This window comes from Pseudophryne corroboree, chromosome 3, assembly GCF_028390025.1.
Source record: "Pseudophryne corroboree isolate aPseCor3 chromosome 3, aPseCor3.hap2, whole genome shotgun sequence".
NCBI lineage: Eukaryota > Metazoa > Chordata > Amphibia > Anura > Myobatrachidae > Pseudophryne > Pseudophryne corroboree.
This window is the reverse complement of record NC_086446.1, coordinates 150731553-150743885: the sequence shown is the minus strand read 5'-3', so window position 1 is coordinate 150743885 and position 12333 is coordinate 150731553. Positions and strand designations below refer to the sequence as shown.

General features: G+C 44.4%; 2 pseudogenes; one reads left to right on the top strand and one right to left on the bottom strand.

Moving 5' to 3' along the window:
- Positions 1 to 8326: 8326 nt before the first annotated feature.
- On the bottom strand, positions 8327 to 8445 carry LOC134895686 (5S ribosomal RNA; annotated as a pseudogene).
- Positions 8446 to 11710: 3265 nt separating this feature from the next.
- LOC134892174 (5S ribosomal RNA) lies at positions 11711 to 11829 on the top strand (annotated as a pseudogene).
- Positions 11830 to 12333: the final 504 nt, after the last annotated feature.

Here is a 12333-nt window from a genome sequence, read left to right as displayed (position 1 = left end):
CGTCCCATTGTAAGAAGGTTGCTGATCCAGAGAGGTCCCGTGATAAAGAACAGACGGTAGAGGAAGTTGTATCACTGGAGTGTCTGTTTCAGGAGGACTGAGACGGCACCTAAGCATTGAGAATAATAAGATCGGAGGCAGTTGTCGATTCCCTGTTCCCTTTTATTGTTTTTCTCCACTTCCCATCCCATCTCCCTCAATTATTTCTTTCCCCCCTTCTCATTCTTCTCCATTTCCTCCTATAAGATGGACTTGCCCCAAGAGACTGTGACCCGGATTTTCCTGTTGACCATGATGTTGACCAGAGCAGTCTGTTCCGGCGAGAGTACCATGGAGGTCGAGAGAGGTTCTGGAATGGGTTCTGATGACAGAGATGGAGGCGTAGATTTCCAAGAACAACATAATCACCGAGTAAAGGCGAGTATCAGAAAACGATCTGGTAGCATTGACAATAGAAGGAATTGTGAAGGATTGTTAGCTGAAGAGAACTGTATCTGTAGACTCTGTGACAGTGTAGTTGAGGATGGGTGTATCAAGAAATGCCAATCCAGTTTTAATATCCACATGGACCGGCATCCATTGAGTGACTATCACTCCTTAGTGGGTAAAGTGTTAAATCAGACAGATTGTTGGGTATGCTCTCAAGTACCTCAAGGCCATAGCAAATCAGGGTTAGTACCATTCCCTCTAACTATAGGGGAGGTACTTGAGCTAAGTGGTGGGAGGCCGGTGGACAGGAGGTTTAATATCTCCAGTCCTCCTAGTTTGAAGCTCCACCAATATCATGTGGATAGATCCCTAGTATGTTTTAACATTTCCAATCCCCGAAAGCCGGGAAATTGGGAAGTGTCATGGAACAACCAAACCATGACCTTTTCATACAGAGCCGATAGAATGCCTACAGATACAGAACTTATACGCCACATAGCCGGTAGTGGAAAATATTTCCGATATAGGTATACCCTAGGAAGTAGGATCATGAGAGTTGGAGAAGTATCACCACGATACTGTGCACATATCGTACAAACAGATACGTGTACTAAACAGATGGGAGAATTAGGGTTAGGAGATTTCATATGGAAAATTTGTAATATGGTAATGTCCTATTCCGTCCCATATGTTCTCCCCGATGATGCATATTTCATATGTGGGAGGAAGGCGTATAAGTGGCTTGCCCCAAACTCAGAAGGGTTATGTTATATTGGAAAAGTACTGCCTGAGGTAATGACTGTACCCCACACTAAAATGAAAGATATTCACCGCAGTGCCCAAGCTCCTTATACTCACACTCATTACGAGCACATCGTTAAACGGCACCTGATAGAAAGAACAGAGCATCCGGCCTCTGACCTGATCCATGAATCCACCGGGATTCAATTCCTAATCGCGTTAGATATCACTCGTACCGCCAGAGGAGTGATAAATTATAAATATATATCTGCGCTTGCAAATTTATTAGACAATATCACTGAAATGTATGATGACACATTCAGGTATACTGGGAGAGAGTTACAAGCCTACAAAACAGAACTGGTTCAGCATAGGATGATTCTCAATTATCTCACAGCTGTGACAGGCGGGTATGGTGTTACCCTAGCGACTCAGTATGGAATAAAGTGCTGCACGTATATTACAAACAGCACAGAGGACTCGGTCGAGGTCATAGACCAAAATATGGACGACATTCTGCAATTAAAATGGGAGTTCCGAAGGAAACACAATCTCACCCTTGCCGCTGTGGGTAATGAGCTGACCGGTTGGGTGTCATGGTTGAACCCACGAAATTGGTTCTCTGGTTTAGGAGAATGGACCCAAGGTATTATCATGGATGTAGGGAAATTTCTTTTGTGTATTCTGGGTGTCATCATATTGGTCGGTCTGATATTTAGATGCGTTCGGGTTTTAACAAAGTATAAACGTAGCGCCCGAGTGATGAGTTTAAGAAGTGAAGATACTGTAATAACGACTGGTTTGATTTACGACCCAACCATTGAGACAATGTTGTGATGAAAATGTGATTCCACGGTCCGTTTCTTTCACCCGTTTCTCCTTTGTTTTTCTCCAAGGTACAAAGACATCCGCTTGGAAGAAGAATTTGACAACCTTTTACACAGACAACTGATGGACTATGCCATAGACCCCCCATATCCCTAGTAACTTTAACTTTACGCTAGCCCAACATTTTTTGCAAGTCTATGGACATTGAGAAAGCTTTTGCTCGCAATTTTGGCAAAAGCTCAAAGAGACTACAGTCAACATGTACATCGAGACAAGACATCAGACAAGACCTCAATCGGCAAATGTACATTAAACTCACATAGTTTACGACTGCATTTACCATAATTGCTTCTTATCTTCATCTCTACAACCTTCAGGTAATGACACACATAGTCAATAGGGAATACAGGCACAGATATCAGCACTCACATATCCCCCCATTCATGTATCATCAACTAAAATGTGCTCCCCCATTTTGTTGCAACCAAAAGCCGAAAAGAGCTCGGTAAAGTTTGACAGCCCATCCACAGACCCGTACCACGGGATAAGAAGGAATTCAAATGTATACTTCGCAATACCTCGAAGCTTGATTTAAAACACGTACGGCACGATGATACATGACCCCTCAAACATGGACTCATACACACATGCTTCTGCTATCTCACTAGGTCATACCCTTTTCCCACCTTCTTCTCTTCTCCCTTACCCAATCATAGAAATGTATTATACATGACATATATTTTTCTCTTTTTGAACTGTTTTAGGAAGTGGCAGTTATTGGTGACTGCCAAAGGGTGGACTGTCAAAGTCAGAAAAATATCACACTGCACGTTGCCACATATGCACCTCATGCGCGTGCACATTCTCTCCCGTGCGTGCGGATATACGCAGCCGCGTGATGGCGCCTCGGCCATGCGCTCGAGCGCGTGGTATGTGCATTTACGGTAGACTTTGTGTGCGTCTAGCGGGCGACTCAATCGTTTAATGATAGAATCAAATAGCATGTTTATAGGTAATGTTCCCTTTAGTAAAAACTGTAAGTTTGGTTAATGTAACTTGTTCACGGACTTGGGAATCCCTCTTTACATGGTACAAAGGGTCTGATTGAGGTTGAACAGCTGTGTCTGGTACCTAACCGAAGAGTATTTTAATAGCAATAATCCGGTGTTGGTTAGGTAAAGATTAATCGCTCCAGCGTGTAGTTATGACCATTAGTAGTTTCTGGACATATTCTATATTTGCAGTTCATTATCCATGCGGCGGGAATCCGGAGATTCCCACCCACCTGAGCTGTTTGAAATAGTCACAGCCCACCTGTTCAAACTAACCTATGACCTTTTGATATAGTGCAGAGAGACATTCCTGTGTCCAATGAACACTAAGGTTGTAGGGCCCTTTGAAGTACACTGTATGTTGTGTATATAAGGGTCACTGTCCCCAGACCGGCCAGTACTCTCTCTTCAACAGTTATCGCTGATAATTGGAGGACTGGATTCCGGTTGCGCCTGCGAGTGTTCCCCGTATGGTATGTTTCTCTGTTGCCACTTTGTTACCCGTGTAATGTTAGCCATTCATACTTAGTCTATGTATTTGTATTTGCGATCGTTTACTATTTGCGTATATTTCTGTCTAGATATCCTGTTAGAATTATATGTTAGTCTGTAGTGTATGACTTGTTAACTGTTTCTCTTTTCAATATAACTAAAAGCTCGTTAGTAAAGGTGTTGGATCCTTAGCACGATATCTTGCATTTATTACATTGCAGTGGGTAATAGGAGCGATCACGATCGCTCAAACAGCTTTAGTGTTATCAAGGTTAAGCAGCGTTATATCGCTACAGTGTTTCAGTACAAGGTTTACAGTATAAGAATATCCTTTCTGTGTGTGTCATCTTGCGAGAGTCTGCGCCGCTCGTGATCTCCTCGTGGTCTCGAGCGTCCGCTACGCTGATAGCGTAGCATTACGGTTGTCACTCGCCTATAGCGTGCTCGACACCACGCATTAAGCTGTGAGCGAGCGTGCCGCATGTGCGTCTCGATCACGGCCGAGCGTTTGCTACGCTAAGTGCGTACCCTTACGGTACCCCATACGCCAATTGCGTACTGTGTCTCAACCTTTTATAGTGTTTAATATAGGATATATATTAGGCTTTGTCAGCCCTATTCCAGCAACCTGAACAGCTATCTAAGGTTGTCTGGGTGTCCTGCACACCATTTTGGCACATGAAACGGCAATCTAATGTGGTCTGCATCCTGTTCCGGCACCCGGAATGGTTGTCTAAGATGGTTAGAGCCCTGTTCTGGCACCCGGAACAGGTATCTATGGTGGTCTGCGCCATATTCTGGCACCCTGAACAGCTATATAAGGTTGTCTGGGTGTCCTGCACACCATTCCGGCACATGAAACAGCTATCTAAGGTGGTATGCATCCTGATCCGGCACCCGGAACAGTAGTATAAGCTGGTCTGCGCCCTGTTCCGGCACCCTGAACAGCTATCTAAGGTTGTCTGGGTGTCCTGCACACCATTTTAACACACATGAAACGGCAATCTAATGTGGTCTGTATCCTGTTCCGGCACCCGGAATGGTTGTCTAAGATGGTTTGAGCCCTGTTCTGGCACCCGGAACAGGTATCTATGGTGGTCTGCGCCCTATTCCGGCACCCTGAACAGCTATCTGAGGTTGTCTGGGTGTCCTACACACCATTCCGGCACATGAAACAGCTATCTAAGGTGGTATGCATCCTGTTCCGGCACCCAGAATGGTTGTATAAGCTGGTCTGTGCCCTGTTCCGGCACCCGGAACAGGTATCTAAGGTGGTCTGCACCCTATTCCGGCACCCTGAACAGCTATCTAATGTTGTCTGGGTGTCCTGCACACCATTTCGGCACATGAAACGGCAATCTAATGTGGTCTGCATCCTGTTCCGTCACCTGAAACGGTTGTCTATGATGGTTTGAGCCCTGTTCCGGCACCCAGAACAGGTATCTAAGGTGGTCTGCGCCCTATTCCAGCAACCTGAACAGCTATCTAAGGTTGTCTGGGTGTCCTGCACACCATTTTGGCACATGAAACGGCAATCTAATGTGGTCTCCATCCTGTTCCGGCACCCGGAATGGTTGTCTAAGATGGTTAGAGCCCTGTTCTGGCACCCGGAACAGGTATCTATGGTGGTCTGCGCCATATTCTGGCACCCTGAACAGCTATATAAGGTTGACTGGGTGTCCTGCACACCATTCCGGCACATGAAACATCTATTTCAGGTGGTATGCATCCTGTTCCGGCACTCGGAACGGTTGTATAAGCTAGTCTGTGCCCTGTTCCGGCACCCGGAACAGGTATCGAAGGAGGTCTGCGCCCTATTCCGGCATCCTGAACAGCTATCTAAGGTTGTCTGGGTGTCCTGCACACCATTTTGGCACATGATACGGCAATCTAATGTGGTCTGCATCCTGTTCCGGCACCCAGAACGGTTGTCTAAGATGGTTTGAGCCCTGTTCTGGCACCGGAACAGGTATCTATGGTGGTCTGCCCCCTATTCTGGCACTCTGAACAGCTATCTAAGGTTGTCTGGGTGTCCTACACACCATTCCGGCACATGAAACGGCAATCTAATGTGGTCTGCATCCTGTTCCGGCACCCGGAATGGTTGTCTAAGATGGTTTGAGCCCTGTTCTGGCACCCGAACAGGTATCTATGGTGGTCTGCGCCCTATTCCGGCACCCTGAACAGCTATCTAAGGTTGTCTGGGTGTCCTACACACCATTCCGGCACATGAAACAGCTATCTAAGGTGGTATGCATCCTGTTCCGGCACCCGGAATGGTTGTATAAGCTGGTCTGTGCCCTGTACCGGCACCCGGAACAGGTATCTAAGGTGGTCTGCACCCTATTCCGGCACCCTGAACAGCTATCTAAGGTTGTCTGGGTGTCCTGCACACCATTTCGGCACATGAAACGGCAATCTAATGTGGTCTGCATCCTGTTCCGTCACCTGAAACGGTTGTCTATGATGGTTTGAGCCCTGTTCCGGCACCCGGACAGGTATCTAAGGTGGTCTGCGCCCTATTCCAGCAACCTGAACAGCTATCTAAGGTTGTCTGGGTGTCCTGTACACCATTCCGGCACATGAAACAGCTATCTAAGGTGGTATGCATCCTGTTCCGGCACCCGGAACGGTTGTATTAGCTGGTCTGCGCCCTGTTCCGGCACCCTGAACAGCTATCTAAGGTTGTCTGGGTGTCCTGCACACCATTTTGCCACATGAAACTGCAATCTAATGTGGTCTGCATCCTGTTCCGGCACCCGGAATGGTTGTCTAAGATGGTTTGAGCCCTGTTCTGGCACCCGAAACAGGTATCTAAGGTGGTCTGCGCCCTATACCAGCAACCTGAACAGCTATCTAAGGTTGTCTGGGTGTCCTACACACCATTCCGGCAGATGAAACAGCTATCTAAGGTGGTATGCATCCTGTTCCGGCACCCGGAACAGTTGTATAAGCTGGTCTGAGCCCTGTTCCAGTACCCGAAACAGGTATCTAAGGTGGTCTGCGCCCTATTCCAGCAACCTGAACAGCTATCTAAGGTTGTCTGGGTGTCCTGCACACCATTCTGGCACATGAAACAGCTATTTCAGGTGGTCTGCATCTTGTTCCGGCACCCGGAACGGTTGTATAAACTAGTCTGTGCCCTGTTCCGGCACCCGGAACAGGTATCTAAGGTGGTCTGCGCCCTATTCCGGCACCCTGAACAGCTATCTAAGGTTGTCTGGGTGTCCTGCACACCATTTTGGCACATGAAACGGCAATCTAATGTGGTCTGCATCCTGTTCCGTCACCTGAAACGGTTGTCTATGATGGTTTGAGCCCTGTTCCGGCACCCGGAACAGGTATCTAAGGTGGTCTGCGCCCTATTCCAGCAACCTGAACAGCTATCTAAGGTTGTCTGGGTGTCCTACACACCATTCCGGCACATGAAACAGCTATCTAAGGTGGTATGCATCCTGTTCCGGCACACGGAACAGTAGTATAAGCTGGTCTGCGCCCTGTTTCGGCTCCCTGAACAGCTATCTAAGGTTGTCTGGGTGTCCTGCACACAATTTTGCCCCATGAAACGGCAATCTAATGTGGTCTGCATCCTGTTCCGGCACCCGGAATGGTTGTCTAAGATGGTTTGAGCCCTGTTCTGGCACCCGGAACAGGTATCTATGGTGGTCTGCGCCCTATTCCGGAACCCTGAACAGCTATCTAAGGTTGTCTGGGTGTACTGCACACCATTTTGGCACATGAAACGGCAATCTTATGTGGTCTGCATCCTGTTCCGGCACCCAGAACGGTTGTCTAAGATGGTTTGAGCCCTGTTCTGGCACCCGGAACAGGTATCTATGGTGGTCTGCCCCCTATTCTGGCACTCTGAACAGCTATCTAAGGTTGTCTGGGTGTCCTACACACCATTCCGGCACATGAAACAGCTATCTAAGGTGGTATGAATCCTGTTCCGGCACCCGGAACGGTTGTATAAGCTGGTCTGTGCCCTGTGCCGGCACCCGGAACAGGTATCTAAGGTGGTCTGCACCCTATTCCGGCACCCTGAACAGCTATCTAAGGTTTATTGGGTGGGGGGGGGGTTTTGGAATCTGCACTGGTCCTGATTGTACACTAATTGTCATTCAATTGTTATATAACATATATGACATATAAGGCAAATATACTGAGACCAACATAAAGCTACTGACTTCGCCTGTTAGGGCTTTTGAAGTAGATCAAGGTTGGTGGTGCTCCCAGACATTAGTTCAAAAGCAAACTGGTAAGGGATTGTTTTGCAAAGAAGCAAAAAAGAAGAGGACTATTATGTCTCTCAGGGGCACACTTAATTTCTATAGATTGATAGAAAATTGGAAGAATAGATAGGAGATTGTAGTTTGTATGTAGAATTAGATAAAACTTAACTTTTAATGGTATTCACAGACGAAAAAATTGTAAAATTATAGCTGTGTATCAGCAGTATAAATTAAAACAAGTATTAAACAAAATTGTAGTGACGATGAAGTAAAGTGTGACTCACTTAAATAAAGAGGTTGACAGGAAGATAACTGTAAACCCACTGATTTGTAAGCGAGTATTAATGTTAGACGTTTGTCAGAAGCGAAAATATAATGTTCCTGTTATCTCTATGTAATTATGATAATCAATACACTTGTATAGTCATAAAAGAGATAGCAGGAAGCCGGCTTGTATGGATCAGGACTCCTGTAAAGAGGGTCAGCTGGGGTAAATGAATGACAAAATTAATTGTGATGAAATCTGCGGATCAGCGGAGGGTATAGTCCTTAATACTACAGTACCCGGTATTCCCAGAGGGTCACCCTTTCTGGTACTGACCAGGCCCAATGCTGCTTGGCTTCCAAGATCAGGCGATATCGGGCATGTCCAGCATGGTATGACTGTAGAAAGTCAAGAAAATACCTATCAGCATAGGCAGTGGCCGATATTGAGGCCAAAAGAGGTGACAGTAATACACTTGCGCTGTATAATACAAAGCATGTGGACCAGAAATTTCCCACACACGAATTGCCTGGACGGTTAACCATAAAGGATTATCCAATAGTTGCTGACAGGTACAGTAATAATCACTTAGTGAGTATAAAGCAAAGAAGAGGCTAATTCATAACCGCAACTTATAATTATGCATAGAAAATTATTATGATGCCTAATGAAAATTCATATGGATTACAGTGCAAGAGCTGCAAAAGCAGCTATCAAAAGGTTCTATAATTTCACATAGAATAATGCAACGGCTGATCACATAGAATTCAGTGCAATGACTGATTAGAATTCGCGAAAATACAATAAATTGCAAGGGCGACTGTACATTGATTGCTAAAAGCCGCCTTGGTGTTACACTGATTGTAAATAAATATTAATATTGATGAAAAATGTGTGCTGACCCATATATTTATATAAAGCAAGTAATCAATAATCCAGCAAACACAAAGCAATTATAGGTGTAATAAGTGATCACAGCTCTCCTGCTGTAGGAATGCAGAAAATCAAATAGTTGCCACACTGATTAAGATTTAATAAGAGGCTAATAAATACTTCCCTGTGTAAAGTAGGTGACACAAATGTAAATGAAAATTGGTTAATTAGTTGTGTATACAGGGAATATAATTGGTAGTTGATTAGTGGTTTCTCTACACTTGGTAAATGCTCTGTGTGTCAGCCGTTACCATGGAGACCAAGATACAGGTGTTAAACCCTGCACAGTAATTGCTGGGGAAACAAATCTATCTAACAATGGTTTGCAATTGAAAAATCATTTCCCTGCACTTGGTGACTGTCTTGTGTATGAGCTGTTACCATGGAAACCAATAAACAGGTGTTGTACCCTGCACAGTGTTTGCAGGGGAAACGGACCTGTATGATGCCTTTTATAAAGTGTGAAACTTTCCTATGTTCCAGTGATGGATACACAGGGAGGTTATGTGTCTGGGGAGCTGAATCCGCTACATAGAGCGGTCAAATACTTGCTGCGATGCCGGAGAGGAGTCCGTCCGCCGGAGCCCCGTCGCGGAGGTCCCGGAAGTCGGGTGCCGGACCGGAAGTGACGCGCGTTTCGCTGGGAGGAGCTTGTTCACACGATCGTCTGGTCTGTGAGCCCTCCATGTGTGTCACTTAACAGGAGCTTTAGCCAATAAGCTTGTGAGGAAGAATATGGACATGTTGGTGAGCCAATCATTGATAAGCAGCGGAGAAACCCGAGATTGAATGGTAAAGGCACTGTGATTGCTGATTTCATTAAGAAAATTGCGAACAGACTGTCACTTGGCTGGGTAGTACTTTGGAATACTGTTGCTATATTGCAATTAAAGACATGGAAAGTGGCAAATGTAAGCACCTGAATAGATGTACACTGATATGTGTACATATATGTGAAATTAGGAAAATGCTGGGCATTGAATATAATGAGGATCAGGACAGAAATTCATTTTATGAAATTATTGTTTGATGCAGGTTGCTTACTGAGAATTTATTGAACAAACCTGATCAAAAGGATGGGTGGGAATGAATGAGAATGAGAATGAGAATGACACACTCTTCATTCCCACCCATCCTTTTGATCAGGTTTGTTCAATAAATTCTCAGTAAGCAACCTGCATCAAACAATAATTTCACAAAATGAATTTCTGTCCTGATCCTCATTATATTCAATGCCCAGCATTTTCCTAATTTCACATATATGTACACATATCAGTGTACATCTATTCAGGTGCTTACATTTGCCACTTTCCATGTCTTTAATTGCAATATAGCAACAGTATTCCAAAGTACTACCCAGCCAAGTGACAGTCTGTTCGCAATTTTCTTAATGAAATCAGCAATCACAGTGCCTTTACCATTCAATCTCGGGTTTCTCCGCTGCTTATCAATGATTGGCTCACCAACATGTCCATATTCTTCCTCACAAGCTTATTGGCTAAAGCTCCTGTTAAGTGACACACATGGAGGGCTCACAGACCAGACGATCGTGTGAACAAGCTCCTCCCAGCGAAACGCGCGTCACTTCCGGTCCGGCACCCGACTTCCGGGACCTCCGCGACGGGGCTCCGGCGGACGGACTCCTCTCCGGCATCGCAGCAAGTATTTGACCGCTCTATGTAGCGGATTCAGCTCCCCAGACACATAACCTCCCTGTGTATCCATCACTGGAACATAGGAAAGTTTCACACTTTATAAAAGGCATCATACAGGTCCGTTTCCCCTGCAAACACTGTGCAGGGTACAACACCTGTTTATTGGTTTCCATGGTAACAGCTCATACACAAGACAGTCACCAAGTGCAGGGAAATGATTTTTCAATTGCAAACCATTGTTAGATAGATTTGTTTCCCCAGCAATTACTGTGCAGGGTTTAACACCTGTATCTTGGTCTCCATGGTAACGGCTGACACACAGAGCATTTACCAAGTGTCGAGAAACCACTAATCAACTACCAATTATATTCCCTGTATACACAACTAATTAACCAATTTTCATTTACATTTGTGTCACCTACTTTACACAGGGAAGTATTTATTAGCCTCTTATTAAATCTTAATCAGTGTGGCAACTATTTGATTTTCTGCATTCCTACAGCAGGAGAGCTGTGATCACTTATTACACCTATAATTGCTTTGTGTTTGCTGGATTATTGATTACTTGCTTTATATAAATATATGGGTCAGCACACATTTTTCATCAATATTAATATTTATTTACAATCAGTGTAACACCAAGGCGGCTTTTAGCAATCAATGTACAGTCGCCCTTGCAATTTATTGTATTTTCGCGAATTCTAATCAGTCATTGCACTGAATTCTATGTGATCAGCCGTTGCATTATTCTATGTGAAATTATAGAACCTTTTGATAGCTGCTTTTGCAGCTCTTGCACTGTAATCCATATGAATTTTCATTAGGCATCATAATAATTTTCTATGCATAATTATAAGTTGCGGTTATGAATTAGCCTCTTCTTTGCTTTATACTCACTAAGTGATTATTACTGTACCTGTCAGCAACTATTGGATAATCCTTTATGGTTAACCGTCCAGGCAATTCGTGTGTGGGAAATTTCTGGTCCACATGCTTTGTATTATACAGCGCAGGTGTATTACTGTCACCTCTTTTGGGCCTCAATATCGGCCACTGCCTATGCTGATAGGTATTTTCTTGACTTTCTACAGTCATACCATGCTGGACATGCCCGATCTCGCCTGATCTTGGAAGCCAAGCAGCATTGGGCCTGGTCAGTACCAGAAAGGGTGACCCTCTGGGAATACCGGGTACTGTAGTATTAAGGAATATACCCTCCGCTGATCAGCAGATTTCATCACAATTAATTTTGTCATTCATTTACCCCAGCTGACCCTCTTTACAGGAGTCCTGATCCATACAAGCCGGCTTCCTGCTATCTCTTTTATGACTATACAAGTGTATTGATTATCATAATTACATAGAGATAACAGGAACATTATATTTTCGCTTCTGACAAACGTCTAACATTAATACTCGCTTACAAATCAGTGGGTTTACAGTTATCTTCCTGTCACCCTCTTTATTTAAGTGAGTCACACTTTACTTCATCGTCACTACAATTTTGTTTAATACTTGTTTTAATTTATACTGCTGATACACAGCTATAATTTTACAATTTTTTCGTCTGTGAATACCATTAAAAGTTAAGTTTTATCTAATTCTACATACAAACTACAATCTCCTATCTATTCTTCCAATTTTCTATCAATCTATAGAAATTAAGTGTGCCCCTGAGAGACATAATAGTCCTCTTCTTTTTTGCT